The sequence below is a fragment of the Triticum aestivum genome, chromosome 6A, assembly GCF_018294505.1.
Source record: "Triticum aestivum cultivar Chinese Spring chromosome 6A, IWGSC CS RefSeq v2.1, whole genome shotgun sequence".
Classification (NCBI taxonomy): domain Eukaryota; kingdom Viridiplantae; phylum Streptophyta; class Magnoliopsida; order Poales; family Poaceae; genus Triticum; species Triticum aestivum.
Genome location: NC_057809.1, coordinates 549,139,963 through 549,157,500, shown reverse-complemented (window position 1 = coordinate 549,157,500; position 17,538 = coordinate 549,139,963).

Below are 17,538 nucleotides of genomic sequence, written 5' to 3'. Positions count from 1 at the left end.
AACAATGATGCGCGTCAGTGTTGATCCGGTGCCACCGCCGTGCATCATCAGATGAGGTGCCCAAGGAGAGCGCCTCAGGGTCGATCTGGTCGAGAGGCAATTCGAGAAGAGTCTTCACTCAATCGATGTCCCTCATAACATCTTCCTATCCATGCATTATTTCCATCATGCGACAAGTGCTGCAGCGGACATCCAGACGAGCACGGATAAATAAACCTAGCATCCACTGCCCTAAGAGCATAAAGCTGGTTGTGGGGAATCTGCACACGTTGGTGTGACACCAATGGATGGTGTCATGTGTCGAGCTTGGAAGGGGGTCGCCATGGATGGCGACTTCAACAACCTCCCTCAGCAGGTACCATCACACACATCTCCAAGTAGAACGCTACCTGCATCTTCCTAACCCAATCAATGTTGTAACAGATTGATGTCATCTGCAACATGTTCCACCAAAAGCTACTGATAACTGAAATATCGGTATATCTCTATTTCTAAAGGGAGAGTCCGTAGGTCATTTCTTTTGTTCACATGCAGCCATTAATGCTGAAACATCGTCTTATTCATATCCTGCCCAATGTTAGGTGTGTGCAATTAATTAGCCACACGGGTTAATTACGTGTGTTAATTAGCTAGATAGTTAATAGGCCCATTTAATTTGACAAGCAAACTTGCCCGTGCGTTGCATCGGCAGGAAAAAAATGGCACACGCCCCTAACCTAATAAGCCTCTATTCGTGTGGCCGCTTTTCCTCATTTCCTCCCTATTCAACGAACTACGTGTTGAGGTGATCACAGTGCGGCCGAATATTGTCAATCTCAGGATGTTAAGAGCACACATGTTAATGAACCGTGTCTGTGCAGAAGGGACATGACAACCGTCCAATATCAAGACAACCTCTCGCGGGCACAATGAATTCATTATAGACTCTTGATTTTTATTTCTTAGATACTCATTGGAATGCAACTTACCAACGAGAAAGAATTTAGCCTCTTCAAATCAGGAAGCATCATCCTTTGTCAATATCTAGACCAAAATAACTACATGCATAAACGGACACCTCTCATGCCGAATTGCAAACACATCCGGAAAACATCCACAATTATTAAAAAAACTTACCATGTGGAGCATCGTCGACCCACCATATGCCATTCGGATGGATAAACAAAAGAATACACAAAGCATCATACATTAGTTTTAGAACATGGTACAAATATTAGATGTAAACATCATCGATCTAAACAAACTGTAATAATAAAATTCCTTTTTCTCTCTCTCCTTTGTCTCGATCCGTGCCGATGCGGAGCACCCGACGCCACCAAGACACCCACGTAACCTCGTCCCATGGCGCCATCAACCGGCCCGCCATCTTCAGCCGACTACCCGCGGATCTCGCCGGACCTGCTGCACCCTACTCACACCGCCGCAGATGCTCTTGGCCTAACCAGACCTGCTTGCTCCCGGCCAAGGCATGCTAGCTAGCTAGCAATTGCATGCGTGCTAGCTAGCGGGCTGCCTCTGCGTCAGTGCACGCAGCCATGTGCTGGCTGGCGTGCCGTGTATTGCACTCTCTGCAGTGTGAAAAACCGCCCACTGCCAGACATGCTCACCGATGTTGTTGTGGGTGCCGACCACGAGCTAATCACTGCTGCCACTCGGGCCCGCGGGACAGGAGTTCTCACGCCCACGTATTGAAATAGCTAGTTCAACTATATATATACTAGCTAATTTTAAGTACGTTGTACAGTTCCACCACATCTATAATTAGATGAATTGAACAAAAAAGCCCCTAAATACTACTACGGAGGGGCTTTGTACTACTTCCGGCTGCCTCTCCTCCGCCGAGCACCCTCAGTGAGAGGCAGAGGAGGAGGAGCCTACCGACGAGCTAGACAACTACAATACGGTGCATGTCGCTGCTGCAGCTTTAGCGACGCTCACGTCGAACGCCCTCTGCCGCTCTAGACGACCCCTCTTGAAGCGGTGGTTCTCCTCGTAGATTTCCTGATTCCTCGCCTCTGAGGCGGCGTGTGCCGTGGCCACGGCGGCGGTAAGGCTCTTTGCATGCTCGACGAGGCGCTCCTCCTCCTCCCGTAGGAACTCGGTGTAGCGCGCAAGGTCGCTGACGCATGTGCGGGCATCCACCTCCGCCTCCCGCCTTCGGGCAGCGGTGGCAGAGCGGGTGATGACCCCGGCGATCGACGGTGGGCTGGCGGCCACGGAGGCCGACGATGGGGTGGCGGCCACGACCACCACATATGTTGTTGCTACATGGTGCATGCGTACACGGTTTTCTCATGTCTCTGTTGCGTATGTGTCGCCAACGGGCACGGACGAGAGCCACGCTCTTAGGTGGGCTATGTCGGCGGGTCGTCGAGGCCACCCAAGCTCACACCGTCCCGACTGCTAGGATGCTTGATACGTCTCCAACGTATCTATAATTTATAAAGTATTCATGTTGTTATATTATCATTCTTGGATGTTTTACAAACATTTTATAGCAAATTTATATCATTTTTTGGGACTAACCTATTGACCCAATGCCCAGTGGTAGTTGCTGTTTTTTGCTTGTTTTCTTACATCGCAGAAAATCAGTATCAAAGGGAGTCCATACACCGCGAAACTTTTTGGAGATTTTTTATGGACCAGAACACCCAGGATGGGCCAGAGCAGCACCTGGGGGTGCCGCGAGGGGGGCACAACCCACCAGGGCAAACCTAGGGGCTCAGGCGCGCCCAGGTGGGTTGTTGTAGGATTCAGGGCTCTGCAGACCCTTCAGAGGTTCAAACACTGGGGTGCATACGAAGAACAATCTCTCCCTAGCTCGCTTGCTCACGATCCCATGGCCTAGCTCGACGAACCCAAAGAACGAGAGACAAAGAGATTTACCCTGGTTCAGGCCACCTTGCGGTGTAACACCCTACTCCAGCTTTGTGGTGGATTGCCTCGACGGGCTGAGGATTATCTAGTACAGTGGATGAACAGCCTCAAGAGGTGAGGTGTTCTTGAGCTTCATGAGCGGGTGAGCTGGTCAGGGCGGAATGGATCTGATCCCCCTCTATGGTGGTGGCTAAGTCCTATTTATAGTGGCCTTGGTCCTCTTCCTAAATGTTAGGCGGGAAGGGATCCCACAATGGCCAAATTCGAAGGGGGACAATTAGTACAAGTTATCCTGACAAAAGTAGTCTTTGCCTGCAAAGGCTCTAGTGGTGACGCTATCGTGGGCTCCGTGATGACCTCCGTCCTGGCGGTCTCGGTCTTGTTGCACCGATAAGGAAACCTTTGCCTGATTCCTCGGGGCTCCGAGCCTGCGCTTGCCTCCTTAGCACCAAAGAGGAATATGGCACGCTGCGCCAGCTGGCGCCCGCCCGGCCTTGGTCGTCATGGCTCAAGTCATGTGAACCTCACGAGGTGCTCCTTGCCTTGATATCTCCGCTCCTCGGGAGCCAGCCTAGCGAGCCCACCCCCAGGGAGGTCTTGGTGTCGTTCGCCTCGCGAGGGTTTTGAGTTGTTGCTGCTCAAGCTGGGCCATACTGGGCCGCCGATGGAGCCATGCCATGGGCCGTAGGCAGGCAAGTCTGGGCACCCCCGGTCCTAGAACGCCGATAGTAGCCCTCGGGCCCAAGGCGCGCTCGAGCTTGGCTTTAAGGCGAAGCCAAATGGAAAGTGTAGAGCACCGCGGGCCCAAACACTACAAAAAAAGATACGTTCGTGACATTTTGGGCCGAACGATTTTTTTTTCTGTCATACATATGACACTTCTACGACAATAATTGTGACAAAACCCGGTATCATCATAGATGTGGTGGGCTCCTACTTCTATGACAAAAAATTCATGACAGAAAATGGGCTTTTCGTCCTGGGCGGGCCGAAGACGCAGCTGCATGACATTCTTTGGGCCGTCCATGACGGAAAAAACCGTGGTAGAAGCGAGGGGGAGGAAAATTTCGTGGAGTTCCCGGTTACGGTGGGAGGTCGGGGGCCGAGCGATGTGCGTTTCTCTCGTACACGTACGCGCGTGTGTACGAGGCGTTGGCTCTAACTGAACCCGAGCGAGGCGTTGGGCTCTAACTGAACCCGAGCGATTGCACTGCAGGCTACGCGTTACTGAACCCGAGTGATCGATCGATGGCTGTTAACTGAACCCAATCGAGCGATTCCTTGGCTACTGCTGCTAACTGAAGCTGATCGATGCTGCCTCTGGATGAACAGTGAGCGTTGAGGGGGGGGGTTGGATGAACAGTTCCCAGTGCGGGTGGATGAATAGGACCCGTGGTGTTGCCTCTGGATGAACAGGACCCCGATCGATTGAGCCAGTTGGGGCTGGATGAACAGGACCCCATGGAGGGGTGGATGAACAAGACCACCCCGTGGAGGGCAGGATGAACAGTAGACGGTGGAGGGGTGCCTGTGGAGGGGTGGTTGAACAGGACCCCGTGGTGTGAAGGGCTAGATGAACAGTAGACGGTGGAGGGGTGGTTGAATAGTAGTCGATGGAGTAGCGCGCGGTGGAGGCTGGATGAACAGGAGCCCGTGGAGGCTGGAGGAGGTCGACGGTGGATGAACAGTAGCTCATGGAGGCTGGAGGGGGTCGACGGTGGAGATGAATAGTATCCCGTGGAGTCCCGTTTTGCGGTACGCCACACCCCTCCCGATGAACAGGACCCCCGTTTCGACCGTAGCGCTCCAACACAAGCCCGTTTCCTCCGTTTTGCGGTACGCCACACCCCTCCCGATCAACAGGACCCCCGTTTCGACCGTAGGAGGTCCGTTTCCTCCGTTTTGCGGTACGCCACACCCCTCCCGATCAACAGGACCCCCGTTTCGACTGTAGGAGGTCCATTTCCTCCGTTGTGCGGTACGCCAGGCCTCGTTTCCATCGCCTCTTCCGTCCAAGCCCTCCCGATGAACACGACCACGCATTCCGTTCTGACCCATGAACACGATGACGACATTGTTTCTCCGTTCCGACTCAGCCATGTACATGAGCCCTCGCCGTATGTATGCGCGAGTAGGCGTTCGAGACCCCTCCCATATGTACACATACGTGGCCGTATTTTCTTTCTTGCACCCTGGCCGCTGTACGTACGTGTACATGCTACGTGCGCGCCTCTACTACAACACGTGCGCGCCTCTACTACAACACGTGCGCGCCTCTACATCCACCAGTATATATGTACATACACGTTTGCGACCAGAATGACAATGCTACGTACGCTTCGACCAGGTGGGTCCCGACTATCAGGCACTTCCTTGCCTGCAAAGATGTAGCTGGTGGGTCCCAGCAGTCGGGGGCGAATCGTTTTTTTTTTGCCCGGACGCACTTCCTTGCGTGCGAAGATATAGCTGGTGGGTCCCAGCAGTCGGGGGGCTGGTGGGTCCCAGCAGTCAAGGGGGCAAATCGTTTTGGTTTTTTTTTTGCCCAGACGAAATTCCTTGCGTGCGAAGATCTAGCTGGTGGGTCCCAGCAGTCAGGGGGGCGAATCGTTTTTTTTCCCGGACGCACTTCCTTGCGTGTGAAGGTGTAGCTGGTGGGTCCCAGCAGTCAGGGGGGGAATGTTTTTTTCACGAAATACGGTGGCCCGTCCGGTGGGTCCCTGCTGTCAGGTGGAGGAAATATTATTTTCCGCGTAATAAGGAGGCACTTCCTTGCTGCGGACGTGGACGCAGCTGTCAGCCTCTCCACGTACAGTCCACGTCCGATGGAACTCGTTCCTTGACCACGTTGACCACTTCGCGCCGAGTGCACCAGGGCAGTGGACGACGGCGAGGCCTAGGAAGGGGACGACGCGGAGCCGGGGAAGACGCAGCAGCGGAAGCCCGCGCGGAGAGGAGTACCAGGGTTCACTGGTTCGGCTGCGGTGTGAGGCTGTCGTAGCCGCAGAATAACAGGGGGTGTGGGTAAGTAGAGGGATGGCCTGGCCAGCAGTGGGAGTAGTACGGGGTGGTGAGGCCTCCACGGCATCACAGCCGACCACGGGAGGCAGGAGCATGCGACATGACCGGCGCTGCTTTGGGCGGATGGAGCAAGAAGACCAGAGGTTGAAGAAGCACTACGGCCGTTGGATGGACATCGTACGATCACTGCAGCTAGAATCATTTATATTGACTAAGTTGACAAAGTCCGTGGTACGCGTCAACTTAGTAGGCCCACAGCTCGGATTTGGCAGAGAACATATAGCCCATTTTTTATTTGTAAGAATGTACAGCCCATTTTTCAATTCTAATGGAATTTACTATAGCCCATTTACAGTTTGTTAAAAGTACAGCCGAACTTCTAGCTAGGACAACGATTAATAATTTCAAACAACCGCTCAAAACAGAATTCAAAAAAAAATGTCACAGCCCTAGCCTTGGCCTTTGCTTGACCTTGCATGATCATCATGTCATCATGTTTAAGTTTTATGAAACTCTGAAATGGGGATGATCAAGCCCTAGCACAAATGCAATTCAAATAGTACCAAATAAAAATATTTTCAATGAACTCAAAATGCCTTTTAAAAATGTTCATCATCTCTGGTTTAAGGTGGAAGCATCTACCCAAGATGATTTGCATTTTTGCTGGACAAATTTGGGCTTTGAATTAAATCCCTAGGTATTTGAATTTGGGCATTTAATCAATATAAATATTTTAAATGCTCGAATAATCCTGGAAACAATTTTGGGCAGTCGTAAATATTTCAAATAGAGCCCAAAATATATCCCAGGATTTATGGAAATGAGTTAGTATTATTACTAATTCCAAACATATCAAATAAATAGAAAACAGAAAACTAATAGAAGGATAGAGAGAGAGTTTCCTTACCTAGCGCCCACCTGGCGGCCCAGCTGGCCCAGCCAGCCCACCAGGGGCACGGGCGTCTTCTTCCCCGCGCCAGCGCACGAAGCAGCTCGCTGGAGCGCGTCGACGACGTGCTGGCCGCCTCCTGATTGTCGCCGAGCAGTTGGACGCGTGGCTGAACCGCCTCGACGACGACCCGAACCTGCCTGGCCCGTCTTTCCTCTCCCTCACTCTCTCCCTTGCCCCTGCTCGCCATGGCCGATGCTGTCGCGTCCGCGTCACCGTGAAACCGCGGCCACCGGCCCTCTCTAGTCCATCCAGCGTGTCCAAGAGAATCGCCTCGGCTCCGTCTTCCTCCTCGACACCCCACACAACCAGGGACGCACCACAGCGCCTGCATCACCCTCGTCTTCTTCCTTCGGCCGCCGAGATCGCCGATGACCTTGCGCCCTCTCCGACACCTCCCCGAGCCTGCTGAGCCTCTCCTTGTTGGAAATATGCCCTAGAGGCAATAATAAAAGGATTATTATTATATTTCCTTGTTCATGATAATTGTCTTTTATTCATGCTATAATTGTGTTATCCGGAAATCGTAATACATGTGTGAATACATAGACACCAACATGTCCCCAGTAAGCCTCTAGTTGACTAGCTCGTTGATCAACAGATAGTCATGTTTCCTGACTATGGACATTGGATGTCATTGATAACGAGATCACATCATTAGGAGAATGATGTGATGGACAAGACCCAATCCTAAACATAGCACAAGATCGTATAGTTCATTTGCTAGAGTTTTTCCAATGTCAAGTATCTTTTCCTTAGAACATGAGATCGTGTAACTCCCGGATACCGTAGGAATGCTTTGGGTGTACCAAACGTCACAACGTAACTGGGTGACTATAAAGGTATACTACACGTATCTTCGAAAGTATCTGTTGGGTTGACACGGATTAAGACTGGGATTTGTCACTCCGTATGACGGAGAGGTATCTCTGGGCCCACACGGATCAAGTGTCTGGTCACGGGATCATGCATTACGATACGAGTAAAGTGACTTGCCGGTAACGAGATTGAACAAGGTATTGGGATACCGACGATCGAATCTCGGGCAAGTAAAATACCGATTGACAAAGGGAATTGTATATGGGGTTGCTTGAATCCTCGACATCGTGGTTCATCCGATGAGATCATCGAGGAGCATGTGGGAGCCAACATGGGTATCCAGATCCCGCTGTTGGTTATTGACCGGAGAGTCGTCTCGGTCATATCTACATGTCTCCCGAACCCGTAGGGTCTACACACTTAAGGTTCGGTGACGCTAGGGTTGTATAGATATGAGTATGTAGTAATCCGAAAGTTGTTCGGAGTCCCGGATGAGATCCTGGACGTCACGAGAAGTTCCGGAATGGTCTGGAGGTGAAGAATTATATATAGGAAGTGTTATTTCGGCCATCGGGAAAGTTTCGGGGTCACCAGTATTGTACCTGGACCACCGGAAGGGTCCTGGGGGTCCACCAGGTGGGGCCACCCATCCCGGAGGGCCCCATGGGCTGAAGTGGGGAGGGAACCAGCCCATAGTGGGCTAGTGCACCCCCCCCTTGGGCCCCCCATGCGCCTAGGGTTGGGAACCCTAGGGGAGGGGGCGCCTCCACTTGCCTTGGGGGGCACTCCTCCCCCTTGGCTGCCGCCCCCCTAGGAGATCCCATCTCCTAGGGCCAGCGCACCCCCTAGGGCTCCGTCAAAATCTGTTGAGACGACACCGTGTGAATTATGGTTTGGGAAGAAACCTAAGCTGTCGTTTCTAAAAGTTTGGGGATGCGATGCTTATGTCAAGAAATTTCAACCTGAAAAGCTCGAACCCAAGTCAGAAAAATGCGTCTTCATAGGATACCCTAAAGAAACTATTGGGTATACCTTCTACCTCAGATCCGAAGGCAAGATCTTTGTTGCCAAGCATGGATCCTTTCTAGAGAAGGAGTTTCTCTCGAAAGAAGTAAGTGGGAGGAAAGTAGAACTTGATGAAGTATTACCTCTTGAACCGGAAAATGGTGCAACTCAAGAAAATGTTCCTGAGGTGCCTGCACCGACTAGAGAGGAAGTTAATGATGATGATCATGAAACTTCAGATCAAGTTGCTACTGAACTTCTTAGGTCCACAAGGACACGTTCCACACCAGAGTGGTACGGCAACCCTGTCTTGGAAATCATGTTGTTAGACAACGGTGAACCTTCGAACTATGAAGAAGCGATGGCGGGCCCGGATTCCGACAAATGGCTGGAAGCCATGTAATCCGAGATAGGATCCATGTATGAAAACGAAGTATGGACTTTGACTGACTTGCCCATTAAGCAGCGAGCCATAGAAAATAAATGGATCTTTAAGAAGAAGACAGACGCGGATGGAAATGTGACCATCTATAAAGCTCGGCTTGTCGCTAAGGGTTATCGACAAGTTCAAGGGGTTGACTACGATGAGACTTTCTCACCCGTAGCGAAGCTGAAGTCCGTCCGAATCATGTTAGCAATTGCCGCATTCTATGATTATGAGATATGGCAAATGGACGTCAAAACGGCATTCCTTAATGGTTTCCTTAAGGAAGAATTGTATATGATGCAGCCGGAAGGTTTTGTCGATCCTAAGAATGCTGACAAGGTGTGCAAGCTCTAACGCTCGATTTATGGGCTGGTGCAAGCATCTCGGAGTTGGAACATTCGCTTTGATGAGATGATCAAAGTGTTTGGGTTTATGCAGACTTATGGAGAAGCCTGCGTTTACAAGAAAGTGAGTGGGAGCTCTGTAGCATTTCTCATATTATATGTAGATGACATACTTTTGATGGGAAATGATATAGAGCTTTTGGACAGCATTAAGGCCTACTTGAATAAGAGTTTTTCAATGAAGGACCTTGGAGAAGCTGCTTATATATTAGGCATCAAGATCTATAGAGATAGATGAAGACGCCTCATAGGTCTTTCACAAAGCACATACCTTGATAAGATATTGAAGAAGTTCAATATGGATCAGTCTAAGAAGGGGTTCTTGCCTGTGTTGCAAGGTGTGAAATTGAGCTCAGCTCAATGTCCGACCACGGCAGAAGATATAGAAGAGATGAGTGTCATCCCCTATGCCTCAGCCATAGGGTCTATTATGTATGCCATGCTATGTACCGGACCTGATGTAAACCTTGCCGTAAGTTTGGTAGGTAGGTACCAAAGTAATCCCGGCAAGGAACACTGGACAGCGGTCAAGAATATCCTGAAGTACCTGAGAAGGACTAAGGAAATGTTTCTCGTTTATGGAGGTGAAAAAGAGCTCATCGTAAAGGGTTACGTCGATGCTAGCTTCGACACAGATCTAGATGACTCTAAGTCACAAACCGGGTACGTGTATATTTTGAATGGTGGGGCAGTAAGCTGGTGCAGTTGCAAGTAGAGCGTCATGGCGGGATCTACATGTGAAGCGGAGTACATGGCGGCCTCGGAGGCAGCGCATGAAGCAATTTGGCTGAAGGAGTTCATCACTGACCTAGGAGTCATACCCAATGCGTCGGGGCCGATCAAACTCTTCTGTGACAACACTGGAGCTATTGCACTTGCCAAGGAGCCCAGGTTTCACAAGAAGACCAGGCACATCAAACATCGCTTCAACTCCATTCGTGAAAATGTTCAAGATGGAGACATAGATATTTGTAAAGTACATACGGACCTGAATGTAGCAGATCCGTTGACTAAACCTCTCCCTAGAGCAAAACATGATCAACACCAGAATTCCATGGGTGTTCGATTCATCACAATGTAACTAGATTATTGACTCTAGTGCAAGTGGGAGACTGTTGGAAATATGCCCTAGAGGCAATAATAAAAGGATTATTATTATATTTCCTTGTTCATGATAATTGTCTTTTATTCATGTTATAATTGTGTTATCCGGAAATCGTAATACATGTGTGAATACATAGACACCAACATGTCCCTAGTAAGCCTCTAGTTGACTAGCTCGTTGATCAACAGATAGTCATGGTTTCCTGACTATGGACATTGGATGTCATTGATAACGAGATCACATCATTAGGAGAATGATGTGATGGATAAGACCCAATCCTAAACATAGCACAAGATCGTATAGTTCGTTTGCTAGAGTTTTTCCAATGTCAAGTATCTTTTCCTTAGACCATGAGATCGTGTAAATCCCGGATACCGTAGGAATGCTTTGGGTGTACCAAACGTCACAACGTAACTGGGTGACTATAAAGGTATACTACGGGTATCTCCGAAAGTATCTGTTGGGTTGACACGGATCAAGACTAGGATTTGTCACTCCGTATGACAGAGAGGTATCTCTGGGCCCACTCGGTAATGCATCATCATAATGAGCTCAAAGTGACCAAGTGTCTGGTCACGGGATCATGCATTATGGTACGAGTAAAGTGACTTGCCGGTAACGAGATTGAACGAGGTATTGGGATACCGACGATCGAATCTCGGGCAAGTAAAATACCGATTGACAAAGGGAATTGTATATGGGGTTGCTTGAATCCTCGACATCGTGGTTCATCCGATGAGATCATCGAGGAGCATGTTGGAGCCAACATGGGTATCCAGATCCCGCTGTTGGTTATTGACCGGAGAGTCGTCTCGGTCATGTCTACATGTCTCCCGAACCCGTAGGGTCTACACACTTAAGGTTAGGTGACGCTAGGGTTGTATAGATATGAGTATGCAGTAATCTGAAAGTTGTTCGGAGTCCCGGATAAGATGCTGGACGTCACAAGAAGTTCCGGAATGGTCCGGAGGTGAAGAATTATATATAGGAAGTGTTATTTCGGCCATCGGGAAAGTTTCGCGGTCACCGGTATTGTACCGGGACCACCGGAAGGGTCCCGGGGGTCCACTGGGTGGGGCCACCCATCCCGGAGGGCCCCATGGGCTGAAGTGGGGAGGGAACCAGCCCATAGTGGGCTGGTGCGCCCCCCCCTTGGGCCCCCATGCGCCTAGGTTTGGGAACCCTAGGGGAGGGGGCGCCTCCACTTGCCTTGGGGGGCACTCCTCCCCCTTGGCCGCCGCCCCCCTAGGAGATCCCATCTCCTAGGGCCGGCGCACCCCCTAGGGGCCTATATAAAGGGGGGAGGGAGGGCAGCCATACCCTGAAGTCTTGGCGCCTCCCTCTCCCCTACTACACCTCTCCCTCTCGTAGTAGAACGGCGAAGCCCTGCTGCGGTGACTGCTGCCTCCACCACCACGCCGTCGTGCTGCTGGATCTTCATCAACCTCTCCTTCCCTCTTGCTGGATCAAGAAGGAGGAGACGTCACGCTGACCGTACGTGTGTTGAACGCGGAGGTGCCGTCCGTTCGGCGCTAGGATCTCCGGTGATTGGGATCACGTCGAGTACGACTCCCTCATCCCCGTTCTCTTGAACGCTTCCGCTCGCGATCTACAAAGGTATGTAGATGCATCCGAACACTCGTTGCTAGATGAACTCATAGATGGATCTTGGTGAAAACGTCGGAATTTTTTTTGTTTTCGGCAACGTTCCCCAACACTCCTCGCATCCGCCGTGAGCTCCTCCCGCTAACCCCCCTCTCATTTGATTCGTTTGCGTGCCGTAGCCGCCATCTCGCCTGTGACCGAACGCGCCGCCGCCTTTGCTCGCCGCCAACATGCCCTTGGCCACTCAATGGGCCGGCCGTCGTTCCCCACTTGATGCCCGCTCCGCGTAGAGCCTGTTGATGCCTCGCACGCGCCGCCTCGCTTGCCGTAGCCTCGGCCCCGAGCTCACCCGAGCTCCGGCTGCCGCCAAAGTCGTCGCCGGCGATGACTCCGGCCACCACAGGCCCGACCACCACCACCATTTGACGTGCCCCGGCAAGGGCTCTCCAACGAGCCCATCCGCACGACCTCTCGTCGCCGGAAACGGCCGGACGAGGACCTCCGCCATGTCCTGCTTAGCGCCGGCGGCTAATCACCGGTTAGCCGACGTGGCCGTCATTAGTTTAGGAGCTAACTAACCCTGTTAATTTAACACAAGACACTGAGCAGTGGGACCCGCCTTGTTAGTTTACTGGATAACCAAAATAATTAGGTTAACTAATAAAATCAGTGGACCCACGCGTCAGCATTGACCGTGCTGACGTGGCCTTTGACCGGGCCCACATGTCTATGAGCCTAGCCATCACTGTGGGACTGACCAGTGGGACCCACTGGTCAGGTTTGACCTGGACCTGGCGTGTTGGCCTGCTGATGTCACACTGATGTCATGCCGATGCAATAATCTATTTTCTGGATTTAATTTAATTTAGGAAATTCCAGAAAATGCCCCAAAATCCTAAAATTCATAGAAATTAAACCGTAACTCCAAATGCAAAGATTTATATATGAAAAATGATCAGAAAAATCCAATCTATCCATATGTACTAGTTTCATGCATGTTTAAACAAGTTAACTTGCTGTTTAGTGCAAAAACATGATAAGCACTATTTAAGATCACAAATGAGTTTGAACTTTGAATCTTTGGTTCAAAATAGCTCAAACCCATCTGGTTGTAGTTACATTAGCCCAACACACTCATTTTACCATGTCATCATCATGCATCATATTGTGCATTGCATTGATTGTGTTTCTTTCTTTGTTGCCGGTATTTGTCCCCTCTCGATAGACGTGGTTTCGACGATGAGTTCAATGACACCGATGAAGAGCTATAATATCTTCTGAAGTGCTAGGCAAGCAAAAAACCCTTGTTCATTCCGATACAATCCCACTCTCTCGCTCCTGCTCTCTTTTACTGCATTAGGACAACAACGATTCAACCATTACATGATGCGGTAGTTGAACCCCTTTCCTCTGCATGACCTGTCATTGCCACAGTAAATAGATGAAACCCACTAGCATGAGTAGGAGTTGTTTGAGCCCTGATGTGCCTACTCATTCATGTTTGTTTGTCATGCCTGCTATTGCTTAGAGTTGAGTCAGGTCTGATTTATCGGGGATGAATCGGAGGTGTGTAAACATTTCCTACTGTTGAGAGCTAAGTGTGTGAACACGATTTGGTAAAGGTAGCGGTGAGAGGCCATGTAGGAGTACATGGTGGGTTGTCTCATTGAAGCCATCCTTAGGAACTGAGTTCTGTGTTTGTGATCCATGAAACAGTTACTACCACGCATTGGGCCCGAAACCAATGGACCCTCTCGGCTTCTTGATCACCCTTGTCCTTTATCCAGGAGTTGCAACTAGTTTCTGGTGTTTATAGGATATGTGTTGGCGGCCGTGCGTAGCGCTGACCCTAGGGGTGAGCTATGATGCGGTAGATACACCATGGTCGGGCATGCCGGGCGCCCGTTTGGTGTCTGGGAACCCTGTACACATCATCCGGGGCCGTATGTGGAAACCTCGGCCGGACTCCCTGCGGATGGAACCTGGATAGGCAATAAACCTGGAGTCGAGACTTGAGTGTTTAGGTAGGCCGTGGCCGACACCCTCGTTGGGCTTCCGCTTGAAGGTTGCCGAGTACATGTCGTGTAAACGGCGGTAAGTGGTGAGAGCGTGTGTGAAGAAGTACACCGCTGCAGGGTTAACATCATCTATTCGAATAGCCGTGTCCGTGGTAATGGACTTCTGGGTTGCCTATAACAGTTCATAGACAAGTGAAAGTGGATACTCTAAAATTTGCAAGATAAGTGTGAGTGCTATGGATGGCCTTCTCGTAGGGAGACGGGAGTGGATCCATAGTGGTGTATTGAATGGTGAATATGTGGACTCATGTGCGCCACCTCAAAAGAGTTGCTTGCAGTCGTATTTCAGGTTAGCCACTGAGTCAAAGCTGGCTTGCTGCAGTTAAACTCCACCACCCCCTTTATTGATACCGATGCATATGTAGATAGTTCTGATGTAAGTCTTGCTGGGTACATTTGTACTCACGTTTTCCTATTTTATGTTTTGCAGAGAGACGTCAGTCTCGCTAGTAGTTCCGTGTGGACTTCGATGTTTAGCTGGATACCTCAGCTACGATCTTGTGCCCTCGGCAGGATCTGGTAGATAGTCAGGCTTCTTAGCCTTTTTCATTTATAGATGTCTGTAGTCAGACATGTTAAGCTTCCGCATGTGCTTTGATTTGTGTGCTATGACTATTGGGTCATGAGACCCATGTTTGTAATATCTCGCTCCTCGGAGCCTAATGAATAAATACTTGAGTCGTAGAGTCTTGTTGTGATGCCATGTTGTATTTACACATATCGAGCATATTGTGTGTATGATTGAAATGCTTGGTATGTGTGGGATCCGAAAATCTAGTTGTTTATCCTTGGCAGCCTCTCTTATGGGGAAAAGTAGTCTAGTGCTTCCATGAGCCATAGTAGTCTGCTACAGCCCGGTTCACCGGAGTCCTGCTAGCCCAGAACTACTGCTCAGGACACTTGACTGGCCGGCATGTGTTTCACTTCATTCCTATGTCTGTCCCTTCGGGAAAACGTCACGCAGTGATTTCCAAATTCCTGCCTAGCCTGCTACAGCCCGGGTTCCCCGGAGTCCTGTTAGCCCAGTGCTACAGCCCGGATTCACACGCTGTTGACCGACATGCTCGATTTGATTCATGTATGCCTGTCTCCATAGGTCTGTGCCGCTTTGGGTTCACGACTAGCCATGTCGGCCCGGGTTCTCTGTCATATGGATACTAGCGACACTATCATATACGTGAGCCAAAAGGCGCAAACGGTCCCGGGCCATGGTAAGGTGACACCCGTGGGGATACCGTGCGTGAGGCCGCAATGTGATATGAGGTGTTACCGGCTAGATCGATGTGACTTGGAATCGGGGTCCTGACAGCGTTGGTATCAGAGCCTGACTGCCTGTAGGATTGCCAAGCCAAACCGGTCGAAGTTGTGTCTAGAAATGCTTTAGTTATGTAGGGGAATTGATTGTGGAAGGGAACGTAAGGCTCTTTTTACTCCTTGTACCTTATGCCCTTCTGATCTGAGTCAACCTCTTCTTTTCTACGGGGTTAAGAAACTAGGCCTTCTCATCTATCTTTCAGGATGACGTGTTACTAATCCATAGACTTATAAGATTGTTGGATTTAAGCCTAGTTCAGTCTCTACTGCTTCTGTGTGTTCATAGTTGGTCTCAGAACCTTAATATTGTGATGTTAAGTGGTTGTGCCACCATTTTGCAGGATGTCTCAAATAATTTTGAGCATTTACAGCCGTTATGCTGTCTGAGTCATCCTAGGTCTCTAAATAGTCTGATGCATTTGCAAATCCTTTCTTCCCATTCCTGATATCCTTTTGGGCCAGATTAACCATACTAATCGGTGAGTTGAGGCACTTTGTTGCCTCAACACATAGGTTGGAGCTAGTATTATGACCCTAGGTGTCTTAGAGGATCACCTAGTAAATCTAGCCATGTCTTGTGTTCCCAGTGTGATGATTCTGGCCATCATTCTCGAAAGCATTCCGTGGTGCCATTTAGTTAGTAGGTATTCTATTCATGGGTTTGAACCCAAGATTCACTCTAGTCACCTCCAGTTGATAGTGTTTGCTCGTTCCTTTAGGATATTAGTAACCTTGCGACAGTCCTTCAGGTCCGTGGTATTTCCTTCTTCCAAATACCATGAACCATTAAGGCAGAAGTTCTTTGAACCAAAATATCACAATCAGAGTACTCTTGAGGAGTTCTCCATTCATAATTGTGATTCTGCCAGTTCTACCTTTCTGCATGGGTTATTTGGAAGAAACCTGTTGAACTTGGTTCGACATATTAATATATGCATCCACAACTCCGAAAGATATATGTCCTCTTGAGTTGTCCCTCTTCATTTATATTCCGACCATCGTCTATCAATTGATAGTCAGGAGTAATTGTGCATCCGTGTTATCGATGTTTATTATTCTCGTGGTCCGTTAAGCCATTCTATTTCAGAATGATTAGGAGAAACAAACTCCGATACCTCATCCATATCCAGGATTGGGTCAAAGTAGTTGTGTTCTGCAGATCAAATGCCAATCCAGCTTTTGCTCTGTTCTACCCTGGAGTATTACCCCCTTTATGTCAGGATAGTCATGAGAATTGCACCCTCTCTCATGAATTCTTGACGCAGTGATACTTCTTACCATCATTTTTCATTCCTCGGTCCCGTGTTGTCGCAACCGGAATGCCGGCAAGTGAACCATGATGTGTGAAATCAATACTCCTAGCAACTAGTTGCTAGGTAGCTAATGGACAATAATTTCTTTCTTGGCGTGTTGGTTATTGAATCATCATCCTAAGATTGATCGTGCTACCTAGTCCATTTTCCTGGTGCACTCTTCGATCAATGAGTTAGGATTGTGTCAGTCCCTCGCTCTCTTGATCATATCGTCTTGCTCTGAAAAGCAAGATTGTTCCCGAGCTTAGAAACATATCGGTGGTTCGTGATTTTCTGAATATTTCCTCGGAAGTATCACCAGGTTGCCCCCTGACTGTTATGTTGAGCTCGTGATCAAGTTGGTTTCTTGTAAACCACCCCTTCTCCAAGAATCTGTGTTGGATACCCTGAGCTAGTTGGTTAAGCTGAACAACAACTTGGAGAGTTGGAAGATGAAAGCTTGTCCGGCTCAGTTCATTCCAAAGGGATATCCTTGTGTGTGTGTGTGTGTGTTGAAGAAAGATGATATTTTCATCGATTGTTCCTCGGGATCGGTTGTTGAATCTATCGTCTTGTCCAAACCTTGATTTGAGTGTGGGCTATCGTCAAGTCAAATGAGAACCAACGATGTTCATAATGTTGTCT